We start from the raw sequence: 13,282 nt of genomic DNA, 5'->3' as shown, positions 1-13,282 counted from the left end.
TTTATTTATTCATTTGACAGAGAGAGAGAGAGATCACAAGTAGGCAGAAAGGTAGGCAGAGAGAGGGGGAAGCAGGCTCCCCGCTGAGCAGAGAGCCATATCAGGCTCAATCCCAGGACCCTGAGACTATGATCTGAGCAAAGACAGGGGCTTAACCCACTGAGCCACCTAGGTGCCCCTATAATTCACTTTAAAACAGTTTGGTATAAACTGCAGGATATCATGCAGTTGTTGGTTAGTTCAAGGTTCAATTCTACGGAAATCAGTTTCATTTTTGGGAATTCACACTCCAGGAATATTGGATTGATCCTCAACCCAAAGCTCGGATACCCAAATCTTGAGCAATATCTGAGGCTTTAGGAACATGTAGGGTGAATGTCTGAAAAGCGTATTATTAGAAAAATTAGTCCCTAACAAATTAACATCATGAATATGAGAATGAACTTGTTGATACACGTGATCCTAGCCAAAAGGTCCAGAAGCTATGGACTTCACTGATGCAAATAGAGGTGTTCAGAACTAGAAGTTGGCAACAATATTTGAAGGACACACTCCCACCCTAAACAGAGGGTGTAAGTCTCGTGGTACCCATGGCCTGCGCTGTTCAGGACAACATTCAAGCCTTAATCTGTGAACAGCCCTGTGTCCAGCCATGGATTTAGGAGCATTCCTGAGCCTGATGCTGACCATGAATGAGACAGAGCCTGCATTAGAATGCTGTTGTGTCTGTGTGTGTTGGGGGAGTGGTCAGATGGGATAGGAGGTCAGAACACCTAAAATATGGAGACCTGGGTCACCTGCAAACTTAAAAATAGATTGAATGTACTATTTTGTAACTTTTGTTAATTTTTTTTTAATGACCGTGACTGCTTTTAATTATAAGCTGGTAGGAAGGTTGTGGGGAGGGCTCTCTCCCATCAACATCTACCAGAAAAGACCCCAAGAGCTGGGCCTGTGCATGGCCCAACAGGCTGCCCTCTCTTGTTTCCAGGAGCCCATTTTGGGAGGGTCTGACCAATGAAGGGGGTTCTGTGTTTAAAAAAAAAAAAAAAGCTTAGCAGGAAAAAATTCCTCTTTATTTTCCACAAGGGTCCTGGCATATCTCTGAGGGAGCGGAGGCTCAGCCTTGGGTTATGGTCCCCTCTAAATCCAGCAGAACTCCACATGAACACAAATGCCTTTTGGGTCAAACTGCCTTCAAATGGTACCCATTACACTGCTCTAGGAAACCAACTCTTGGTGACAGACTTCAAAACGGATTTCCCTTTTCCCACATTCGAATCAGTAGTAAATAGCAAGAGTTCAGATCCTAGGAACATTTACCAAACACCTGATATGCATAAGGCAGTTGCATGTATGGTTTCTCCTTTGCACCTCAGAGAAGTCTTGTGAGAAACTTCCTATTGTCCCCAGTTTGCATCCGAGGAAACAGAGGACTGAACAAAGACATTTTCTTTGCAGCAATTTCCATGCCTGATGCCCATTTGATGACAAGCCTCCTCCCTCCCTGTCATCTCTGAGCAATGACGCAGAATATTCGCTTGTCTGGCAACCCAAGGAAACCCAGATGCAATCCCTCAAACATATACATTTGGCCGGAGCCACGGGACAGTGCTTGCGATCCAGTCCAGAGGGTTCTGTATTCTTGGGGGGAACAGCTGGGAGGTCAGGAGGAGGCCACCAGTGTGCGCAGATGGTCAAGGCCCAAAAGCAGCAGCTCCAAGGCCAACAGGGAACCCCTCTCCCCGCCAGCTCGCCACTCACACTTCCACCGATTATTCACGCTTAATTTGATCGCTATTCAGGGAGGTGCTCAAAACTCACGCACACTTTATTCTGGATGAAATGTTGGACCAGAAGTCTGGGAGACTGTCATCACAGCTCCGCTGACGACTGAATCCTGCGTGCTCGGCCCACGCCAGCCGTGACCCCCCAGCAGAAAGCTGCTGGCGTTTAGAGCAGTGCACACAGCGCGGTCCATGAGCACTCCTGCTGTCTCTGGCTCTCCTCACAGACAAGGCCCTACCGGTAGTGTCAGCAAGTGCAGACCTTATAGTTCTAGGGCTGGGGATCTGTGGGCACTGATTTAATAAAAGGATAAACTTGGCCATTTAAAAAATAGATCTCTAAGACTATACTTCATTGGACTCTTGCCACGAGGGGAAAAAGGAGCCAAGTCTAGCTCCTGCTGTCAGTGGGCTGGCCGCCTTGGGGAGGACAGAAAGCTGGGACACTCCATGCCTTCTCCCAGGGAGACCCGGAGGATGTAGGGAGCTGGAACAAAAGGATCGAGGCACACAGAATTAGAGATGCTGCATCAAGTGGGACAGGTCAGGGAGGTGGTGGGAGGCCCTGGGGTCAGTCTAGGAATGCCAGTCCCTGAGAAAGAGCCTCAGAGATTGCCCTTGAATAATTCTCTGAACCCTTGACGCCACTTCAGCCAAGTCCAGGCAGTGGGGGGGCAGAACCATCTTCCGTCCTGGCTTCTCCATTGTGGCCAAAGCCTGAAAGTACAGAGGCCCCTCCCAAGCAGCTCTTGGTAGGAAGCAGAGAGGTCTCTACGGTAAAGGCCGACAAACCTGAGAGGTATATACTCTCCCAATGTGTGGAACATAGAGGGAAGCCAAAGGCTTGCACCCCAAGACTTCGTTAGGAAGCAACGGCCATGACTATGGGTCTAGTCCGGGTAGTAATGTGGATCAGGGAATAGCTGAGGTCTTAAAGCCCTTTTATGAACATGAACACAGGCTGACTATTAGGGGTGAGAGGCTGAGCAGTGTGCCCATGATTTTTAAAGCCTTCCCTTAAGAGTCAGGGTGACTTGGCTAAAAGGACGCGAAGGCAATCCCTTCCGATTTGCTGGGACAGTCAGCGTTTGCTTGCAATAGCTTCCCCTTTCCGTTGGAGCCCAGGGATGCATGGTCACTCTGCCTGCAGGAATCACTTATTTGGAAGTCATTTATTTATTTATTTTTTAAAAGATTTTATTTATTTGACAGAGAGAGATCACAAGCAGGCAGAGAGGCAGGCAGAGAGAGAGAGAGGAGGAAGCAGGCTCCTCGCTGAGCAGAGAGCCCGATGCGGGGCTCCATCCCAGAATCCTGGGATCATGACCTGAGCCGAAGGCAGCGGCTTTAACCCACTGAGCCACCCAGGCGCCCCTGGAAGTCATTTATTAATAGGAATCTGCACTCATATCTTTAAAAGAAAAAAAAAAAAAAAGGTGTGTGCTGACACCCATGTATTTGTTCAGATGAAAACCGCAAAGGTATTACTAACGGTGAGATGCAGGCAAGTTATTTACCTTTTTGGGGCCTCTGTGAATACTAGCTTGCAGGGGCTTGATTGGATAGCGCAGGGCAGTGCCTCTCAATTTTTAATGCATTTACAAATCACCTGAGATCCGGATAAAGTGCAGATTCTGTTCCAGGAGGTCTGGGGGCCTGAGAGTCTGCATTTCTAACATGCTCCCAGCTGATGCTGCCACTGCTTCTGGTCAGGGGACCGCACTCTGAGGAGCTGCCCTACTAGAACACCGTCCTATGCAGGGTCTTCCCAAATGCTGTGCCCTCCCACAGGAAGGATCCCCACCTGTGGCCTGAGTAAAGGTTCATTACATAGTATCAAATGGATTATATATATACATACATATATGAACTATAACATAGTTTAGGGTAATGTTGACAATTGATAAATGAGAGCTAGTTTTATTTCACCAATAGCATTGGGACAGGGGCGGGTAATACTTGATTCTTCTCTTTTCCTTAGACTCTTGGGCTAGTGGCTCCCCTGTGACTTGGGTCAGGGTGAGACTGTTTCTCTGCCCTCAGATTTGATCAGGGACTTTTCAGGCAGCCTGTATGCCGCATAGGGAGTGCTCCCTCTGGATCCCATGTGTGATGACTCCTCCCTCTGCTCCAATCCCCTGGACTCTCACTAGACCCATCCCACCGGGGTGCCAGGTGGAACATTCGGCAGACAACTGTGGGGGGCCACGAAAAGCTCTGTTTGAAGCTAAGAATTCTGGGAGATAACACAAGGCAGTGCACCCTGCGTTGCTGACTCCCTGCCTCAAATTCACCTAGAGGCTCATTTAAAATGCCGATTCCTGGGCCTCACCTCAAACCCATCTAAATGAGGTTCCTGGAAGTCGACTGGAGGGTCCTTTGTATGCTGGATTCTGAGACTTGCTTCTCTGTCAGCAGCCGGGTACGGGGCAGGGGTGCAGGAAGCATTTATGTGAGTTTGGGAGCTGTGGATGGTTCTCCTTGGAGTAAGGAATTCTGGAACATCTTTATGTTTTCTCCAGGGACATGAACACGAGTTCTGAACCCACCTAAGGAATCCATTTCCTTCCCTGGTGGTACAGAGATAAAACTTTTTCTCTTGGAATGCCACACCCATTTCAGGGCAAGCCCCTTCCTGGACCTTTAGGATGACACTGGAGATGTTGGTGTTATCTCGCACATGCAAGTTCCCTTGGGAATATGGAGGAATCTGGACACGAGCAACAAAGTGGGGAACCTCGTGCTGACAAGAAAACCCCAGCTTGCCAGCCTTGAGGGATCAGGTGGGCAATCGCTAGGAGACCCCTCTGCAGGGACTTGCCTTCCCTAGCAGGTGTGGGCAAGGACTATCACACCAGGAAAGAAGAGCCCCCTGCTCTATGCCAGACCTGCTGGCCGTGTCAGAGGCTGGGTGCTCTGACCAACAAACATTTAAGACGTTTTCCACACTCGTATGAAATTGATGCCTCCCCCCACCCCCATGAATGGATTTGGAGATTGTGCCAGAATCAGAAAAGTTTCTGTGGATTTCGCCTAGAATTTCAAGGGTCTGTAAATCCTACAGCTGGCTGGGAGCCTACTTTGATTATTTTTAATGCAGAAGAGGATGTTTTTGAGCATCTGGCCCCCAAATCGACTAAATCTGTCTATAGCGTTAATTGGTTCGGAAAGAGCTGGAAGACACATGGAGGCTGGTGGATGTAAACAGGAGAAAAGGTGGCAGAAGGGGAGCCAGATGGGTGAGCTCAGACGTAAAACACATACAAACAAAAGCTGCCCGAGAGAGCAGAGGGGCACATTTGCATCTGGGGTCCAGAGTGGACTGGCATGCTGGGCTGCCCTGGCTTGGAAGCATCCAAACCCAACGTCTGGCTCCCAGAACAGAACCTGTGTCTGAAGAGCAGGAGTCAAGGTCAACTTCCATCCGGGGCCACCCTTGACCACACAGGGACAGGGGGTCCCACGGGGGCCTTGCTGGTGAATTCACAACACAAAAAATCAGATGAATCATTCGGTTCCTTAGAGAGCTTGGGCTCAAGGCTGAGAGGCAGGGGTGTGGTCGGAGCCAAAGATGAGGGGCAACAACTTTTTGGTGACTTTATGTAATTGTCCCTTTTATGTGGTGACATTCCGAAGCAGCATGTAGCAGAGCATCTTGCACGTGGTGGGACATCAGTGCGTATTCGAAGACAGCGATGCTTCTGTTCGGCGATAAAGAGACGTCCTTGTTCTATAAAGCCTTGTTGTGGCAAGCAGGGAATAGTAGTTAGAAACATATCCCCTGATCTGTATCCCCTGCTCATCTGTTGAGAGCGTATCGTCCAACAGACACAACTTCTAGCTCTACCCAACAGAGACTATAATTAAAAAATAAGACATTTTTTGTTTGCTTACAAACACTGAAAACCCTTTCCAGGAGGATCAGGAAGAACCTGGGAGGGAGGGTGGAAGTGAGAGGTGACATTGAACGAGGCACCTGGTTAGCAGCACCAGAAATAATGACAATGGCCCTTTCAGAGCCATGACCATGACCGAGCCCACGAAGCTCCCGCCAGCCCCATTCTGATACCCTCTAGTTCACGACAGCCCCTTCACGCTTGTCATAACATCATTGTTTTCTGAGGCTGCTCCTTTTGGAGCTCCCACTGCACGCAGGCAAATTTCATGCTTCCAGGATGAAAAATAAAAATGCCAGTTCTCATCTCTTTAGGGGAAATTAGTCTTATTTCTCCCATAAATCACAAGCATGCTTCAGCTGTAAACAGCATTAGCAATTGTAGAGGTAAATGAACTGCGGTTCCCGGGGAGACCCGAGGTTCCAGATGGATTTGGTAGTTTCGACTTAGGGAAGGGGTGAAGTGGGGTTATTTCACCACTCCCCACTGAAGGCGGGGTGCATGCCTCTGCCAGGACGGCCCTGGTTTATGCCTTTGCTGCAGTGTAGGGATAAAGGGCACCAATCCCTGCCACCCGCCATGGAAAAAGTCTCAGTTTGGTTGATAAATTATCACTCCAGGAAAGCACAGATGAAGTAAGGAGCAAAGCCTTGTTTTGTGCAAGCAGCCAGACACAGAAGGACTCCTGTCACATGATTCCATGCGTACGTGAACATGAATATGCATTCCCTGTGAATTGTGAGGTTAAGCAAATCCATACAGACGGAAAGGAATTTAGCAGCAGCCAGGGTTTGGGGGTGTTGGGAGAAATGGGGTGTGACTGCTAATGGGTAAGGAATTTCTTTTGGGGATGAGGAAAATGACCTCAAGCCGATGATGGTGATGGTTGCAAGGCTCTGGGAATAGACTAAAAACCACTGAATCGTACTCTTCCAATGGGCGAGCTATACCATATATGAATTATATAGCTCAGTAAGGCTGCCATATTAAATGGAAAGTTAATAAAGAGTTAACCCACAGAAATGCTAGGAGGGACGATAAAAAAAGCTTGTGCTCTGTCTTTCTGCCAGTGGGCAAGCACTCTGTCCTCAAGCGCCTGTGTTTCCACCAGAGAGGCCAGTCAGTCATTCTGAGAGGATGTTGTGACTCTTGTTGGCCTCTGGAGGGCCCTTCACACACAACTCCTGCATTTTTATGAGGCTCATCGGAACCAGAAAAGGAGGGTGAGGTTCCCCACGGTTGGTCACTGCTGAGCAGCACAGTGTGTGGGTTGGCCTTGAAATGGTGGAAGATGTCAGTGGGGACCAGCATCCTGAAAGCAGAGATGAGCAGATACATTAAGAGTCTAGTAACAATGGGTGGCCAGAGGGAAAGTGGCAGAAGATTCTGATTGGGACTTACCCTTCTTCAATCATGTCCCTTACCAGTGGGCTCCCACTGAGGAAGGAGGAGTTACAGGTGATGGTGGAAGTAGGTATGGGGAGAGGAGTTTGTCTCTCCAGAAGAATTCGACCTAGTATTTCTTATGTAGCACAGAGTCAGAGTGGAGACAGATCTGCCCACTTTGGTCAGGAACTCTAGGAAGCAAAGGGCAGCAATGAAGAATCTACTTGGCAAGACGACCCTTCAGTCCCAGGTCCTTTGAAAGAGATTACAGGATCTAGAATACACCCAATTCCCAATCCGTCTTCCAGAATGGAGATCCTCGTTCAAGGGGAGGAAGTTGAACTTGAAACCTGGAAGAAGACTGAATTTTTACCTTGTACTCTTCTCTATCCTCAATCCCTGGAGACAGCCTGGCACTTTGCAGTGGCTGTTTGGGTGTGGACGATGCACACAGGGTTCGCATGAGCAAAAACAGCTACCTAGGTCTCAGACCAGGGTGTTGGGTCGAGACCTCCAATAGAGGGTGCTATATGCCTGGGTATAAGCCTGGGTCCAGCGCCAGAAGCATGGCTGGCATGGACAGATGATGGAGCTCTTGGCTCAGCGCAGACCCGAAGTGGAGATGTGGCATTGAGCACAGAGCTGGGGCAGCCGGTGAACTCAGTGACCATACACACGGGGCAGGGAGGAGACAGGCCCATTCTCCAGCCCGGGGCTTTCCTCAGCAGTAGGGAAGGAAAGCCAACCCTTTGGGTGGTGGAGAGGATCCACATGGGTTTTGTTCATCAGTCAATCCGCAAGTGTCCAGCGTGATGCCTGGTGCAGAGAAGGCACACAGTACATATCTCTCCCATGGACTGATTGAACACATGAGTTGGGAAAACGAATCTCGGCTGGACCATATTATTATTATTCTCAGACTAGATCTCCATACATAGGTTCTTCGGCTATACCTCTGGCCTTTGCCTTGTCTGTCTCAGAAACCAGAGTTACACCTACGCCTTCCCTAGGCCACCAGTGGGGTCTGACCCTGGGCTGGTCTTTCCACTGGATAGAGCTGAGCCCTGACAAGACCAATGGCTTTGCAAAGAGGGACATTTCTGGGAGATCAATCCCTACTCACCCATCCTCCCCACTCCCCAAACCACATGCAAAAACACAGGGTGGCCAGACCAAGGGGCAGCAGGGGAACGAGAGCAAAGCCCTCCCACTGGGGCCACAATGTCTTCAGGGGAGGGTGTCCATCTGACGTTGGAGATGCACCCAGAAGGGAATCCAGGAACCACCGAGGTGGGGCCGAATATGTCTGCTAGAGAGTACCTCCCCCTGTTGGCTCCTGCTTTTTCACAGTCTTGTCTGTTTTTGCCTTTGTTGCAAGTCCTTGATTTTCCAGTCTATCTTTGTCATGGTCAAGGACATCTGAAAGAAGTGTGCAGTCAGGATGGATGGGAGGGCTCCAGAATGAGGAAGCAGAGGCGCTACACCAGGCCACTCTCTTCCCACCCTGGGCCAGTGGCAAAGCACAGCCATCCCCAGGCATCCCCCTCCTGGCCACAGTCTTGTCTCTGGGAAGGTCACTCAGGGACAAAGTTCCTGAAAACAAAACAGGTGAGTCCCTCATAGCCAGCACATTCTACCTGAAAGGGTTGGTTGCTGTGGACAGTGAGAAAGAGGATCCGAATGGTTTCTTTTTTCTTGCAGGTTTGGAGTTCTCTGTAAGCCTGAGTTGTAGAAAGCTCCTGTGAACTCGTTATTTCTTCTCTTAAATTCTCTTGGAATGAACTCCACTGAATCTTTTTTTTTTTTTTTAAAGACTTTATTTATTTATTTGACAGACAGAGATCACAAGTAGGTAGAGTGGGGAGGGGGGAAGCAGGCTCCCCTCTGAGCAGAGAGACCCATGCGGGCTCAATCCCAGGACCCTGAGGTCATGACCTGAACCAGAGGCAAAGGCTTAACCCAGTGAGCCACCCAGGCACCCCTGAGCTCCACTGAATCTTAAGATGTTAGCACTAAAGAGGACAAAGAGTAAGACTTTCAAAGTCTCTCCCTTTATTTACAGTTAGAGAAAGCCAACAACTTTGGTGACCAGTGACTGACCCCCACCTCAATGCACACAGATACACCGCCCCCCTTCTCTAGGGCACACGCATGTGCACACACACACACACACACACACATGAAAGGGGAAGAAATAGTAAGAATGACTCTTCTGTATGTTAAACACCAACTAAAGATCATCATTTTGGCTCCTTGCTTTTGGCTATCCTGCTCACATCAGGGCGCCCTGTTGTACGCCATGGTTTTTCGTGCTAGTGGAGCCCTGTCGGCCATCTTACCAATGAGTGTGGAGTCCCAACCACCCGGTGCCTCCCCTATTCTTCAATAACTTGGAAATTGTTTTTAAGTGAAACTGAAAAGTCCCCCTGTAAAGGATGGGATTAGCCACCTGTGGAAATGGTTGGTGAACATGACCAAAGACATTGGAATCATCCAAAACTCAAGGTGACCCCAGGAGGAAAACTGGCCTGTGCTGATAATGCAGTAAGTGGGGTGCTGCTCATGCCCTGTTCAGAGGAGGGTGTTGAGCATCGCGGGAGTGACCCTGTGGGCCTAAGTGCAGCACAAAAAGAGGAAGTCAGTGAAGCCAAATTGATCATAACACCCCAGCAGAAAGGAAGTCTGCTGGCTAGACCTCTGCACCCTGCCTGGTAAGGCTGACCCCTCCCACCAGAGCTGGGCTGGGAGAAGGGGGCCCTCTCCCAAGGCCTAAGCTGGGAGGCCTTTCTTTCTAAAAATGAACTGCAGCCAGCCTTTGATGTTCTGCCCTGGGCTCTGCCTGTCTCTGTTGTAGTCCTCACCATATGTAGGTAACCCCTGATTCTCAGAGTGTGTGGGGATGGGGTGACTGGTGAATCAGGCCCCGAGACAAGGAACAGTAGTCTCCTATGTGAGTTTCCTCGGAATGGCTTCACAAATGAACAAAAACTTGGTGGCTTAAAACAATGGAAATGAATCCTCTCACACTTCTGGAAGCCAAGCGTCCAATATCAAGGTGTCAGCAAGGCCAACACACCCTCTGAAGGTTCTCGAGGAAAATCCTTGTTCTCTTCTTCTGGCTTCTGGTGGTTCCAGGCGTTCCCTGCCTCGTGGCTGCCCCACTCCATCTCTGCATCTGTCTTCATGTAGCCCCCTTCCTTGTGTCTGTGTTTCGAACCTTCCTCTGCTTTTATTTTCTGAGGACATCCATTATTGGATTTATGACCTGCCTGAAATTCAAGGTGATTTCATCTCAAGATCCTAATACTCGTTACATCTGCGAAAACACTTTTGCCAAATAAGGTCACACTCATGGGTTCTGGGAGTTAGGATTTGGGCATATCTTTTGGGGGACACAACTGAACCAATAACCACACCGATGCACACCAGGGACCCCTCTTCAGGTCTGTCAAGCAGTGCCAGACTCTGAAAGGTGCAGACTTTCTCAGGGAGAGCCAACTCATGGGACTCTCTGGGGGACAAACTGCTTTCACTGAGGATGACCATTAATGTTGCGTCTTGCCCTTACATTAAACTGATTTTGCCATTGGATCTGAAAATGCCATTTGTTAGGACCTGGCTGGCCCACGGCCTCTTCTTAGACCAAATATTCAGCCTTGAGGATCACATCACAGGAGACAGGACCTACTTTAATAAAAGGTGAGACAAATTTTTTCCTCTGCAGTTAATTTCTCAGCAACTACCTAGAAAGAAGCTTCTAGAGAAAGCTGGGCATGGAGTCCACAAGAAGCCCAGTTAAACTCGTTCATAAAACACAATTTCCTCATCTTTTCCCCTTAGGGGGTCATAAAAAGAATTTGGGCTAGCTCTGCCAATCCTATGTTGTCCTTCTGCTTTGGCTCTCAGCCCTGACAGTGCAGCTCAGTGCCTCCAGGATGGTGGCTCCTGCTAGGACAGGCCCCAGCCTGAGAGCAGGATCCTGCAAGAGCAGAGCAGATCAAGAGCAGAGAGCAGAGCCAGAAGCAAGGAGAAGTACTGAGAGGACACGTACTGCCGCTGAGTGCCTGGGACAGACATGAAGGGGCACAGCCTTTACTTACAGGCCGTGGATAAGTCCCTAGTCTCCAGAATCAGTCTGGGTTTGAATCCGAGATCTGCCACTGATCAATAGCTAAGTGATCCTAGGCCAACTCCTCAGCGTCCCCAAGCTTCATCTGAAGAATGGGTGGTTGAGAACATTGTTAATTTTCCAGGTAGACTGCTCAAAGTGTGCCTAGCTCTCAGTGTGTGTGCTCAGTAAGGGCCTGTTGATATAGTTATTACTACTCAGAGGAAGGAAACTGGTCACACCCCTTTATCTGACCCCCCCAAAGCTCAGGGCTAATGGATTGGAAACAGAACCAGGAACCAGTGCCCTCCACCCCATAAATCCCCACTTTCTAGCCTAATTGTCATTATAAATGTTTTTTCAAACACATAGAGACATTGAGACGTTCTCTTCATGATCAAATTTATGTAAAACACAAGGTTGGTTCTAGATAACAGGGAGCCAGGGAAAGAAAGTTTTTAGAAAATGCTCTGCCTTGTCTCCTGACCATTTGTCCTGGATATCTGGAAGAGTTTCTGCTGCCTTCTCAATCTGCAGCTCTCTCATTATGTTCTCTGAACAGGAACTAATTTCTCTCCAACAAAAGAGCCCAGCATGGCATGTGGAACATTTGACAGAAGGCCTGGCAAGTAGAACTCCGCTCTAGTCTGTGGAAGAAAGGACCAAATGCCTCCCACAGGCAGGGTCCCGACCACATAGCATGACAGGGCCCAAGACACACGGCACTCTCCCAGCTGGGAAGAAATCAGGATGAAACCTGCCTCTCCTCACTTCCCACACAACCCTGCAGGTATTGACGTGTCCCACTCACTCCTCACTTACCACCCCCTAATCATGCTGCTTTTCTTTCTTTTCCTTAAATGCCCAAGTTGTTCTCGTCTCAGGGCCTTTCCATTGCTTGTGCCTCCTGCTAAATATACTCTTCCTGGGACCTTTGCAAGGCTGGCCCCACTTCACCAATTAGGTCTCAACTTAGAGGTTGAGTTGACGGCATTAGGCGATGCCATCTAAATGCCAAATGCCCAACAAATATCTGCCATCCTTCATTTGCAAGTCAAGAAGCTTGTTTTCTTTTTCTTCTGTTGGGGAACAAGATTTTTCTCTCTCTTTGAAGGTCCCTCCAGCAGGATTAACTATCAAACTGACATGAGACAGCTTAATAGGAGAAAATCAAATTTAATTTTGTACCTACAGGGAATCCCCGCAGACCTGGGAATTCCAAAGTCAGGCAGGCAAAATGAGGTATATGGGTCCTCCTGAACAAAGGAGAAGAGGGTAGGGGAGTTCAAAGGGAAGGAATGCAACTCACAGGGAGATGAAAAAGAACAAATGTTTGGTCAAGAAATGTTTGCTGGGCCACTTGGAAACAATGGGACAAAGAGGACTTTGATCAAACAGGCCTTTCCAGGTCCCTCCCTGTCCACCATACCTAGTTCACAGTATAATGTAGTTATCTATGGGGCTAGCTCTCTTCCTGGAGCAAGTCCTCTGTCTAAATTCTTTCTAGGTGCTTGTTAGGGAGGGCCCTGAATCTGCTGGGATTTGATTGCTTTTTAACCCAACATAATCTTCATGACAAAGTGGCCCTCTCAGGGTGGGATGCCCTTGGCCCCTACACTTCACAGTGCTCTGTATTTTATGTTGTCTTTCTGTATATTTTCAAGTTTACTGTCTATCTTCACCTCTGTGGAGGGCAAGGATATATGTCCTGGCAAGTGGTATGTACTGTAGGGTTTCCTGCTTGCTGAGGGTAAAGAAGAAGGGGGGGGGATACAAAGACAATCTCATGGGTGTGGTAGCTACTGGACTGTGAATATCGTCTGGAGAGCTGAAGAAGAATGGAGCACCTTTTCGAGTGACGGCACCAGTAGAAGTGAGAGCTCTGAGTCTGGGATGATGGTGAAAGTTTTGTAAGCACAGTGGGTTCATACTGAGGTTTAGTGAACAACATCTACTACTATTGCTCTAGAACAACAAGTGCTCCCCAGGGCCTGGATTGGAAGAACAGTGAGGAATGCACCCAGGAGGGTTTTGGTGGAGTCCTGGAAGCCAGGGGAGAGGCCAGGGAACAGTAGTGGCTGAGGAGCAGAGCAGGAGACACAGGA

The sequence above is a fragment of the Mustela putorius genome, unplaced genomic scaffold, assembly GCF_011764305.1.
Source record: "Mustela putorius furo isolate JIRA1106 unplaced genomic scaffold, ASM1176430v1.1 tig00003942_pilon_pilon_pilon, whole genome shotgun sequence".
Lineage (NCBI taxonomy): Eukaryota > Metazoa > Chordata > Mammalia > Carnivora > Mustelidae > Mustela > Mustela putorius.
This window is presented reverse-complemented; position numbering follows the sequence as displayed.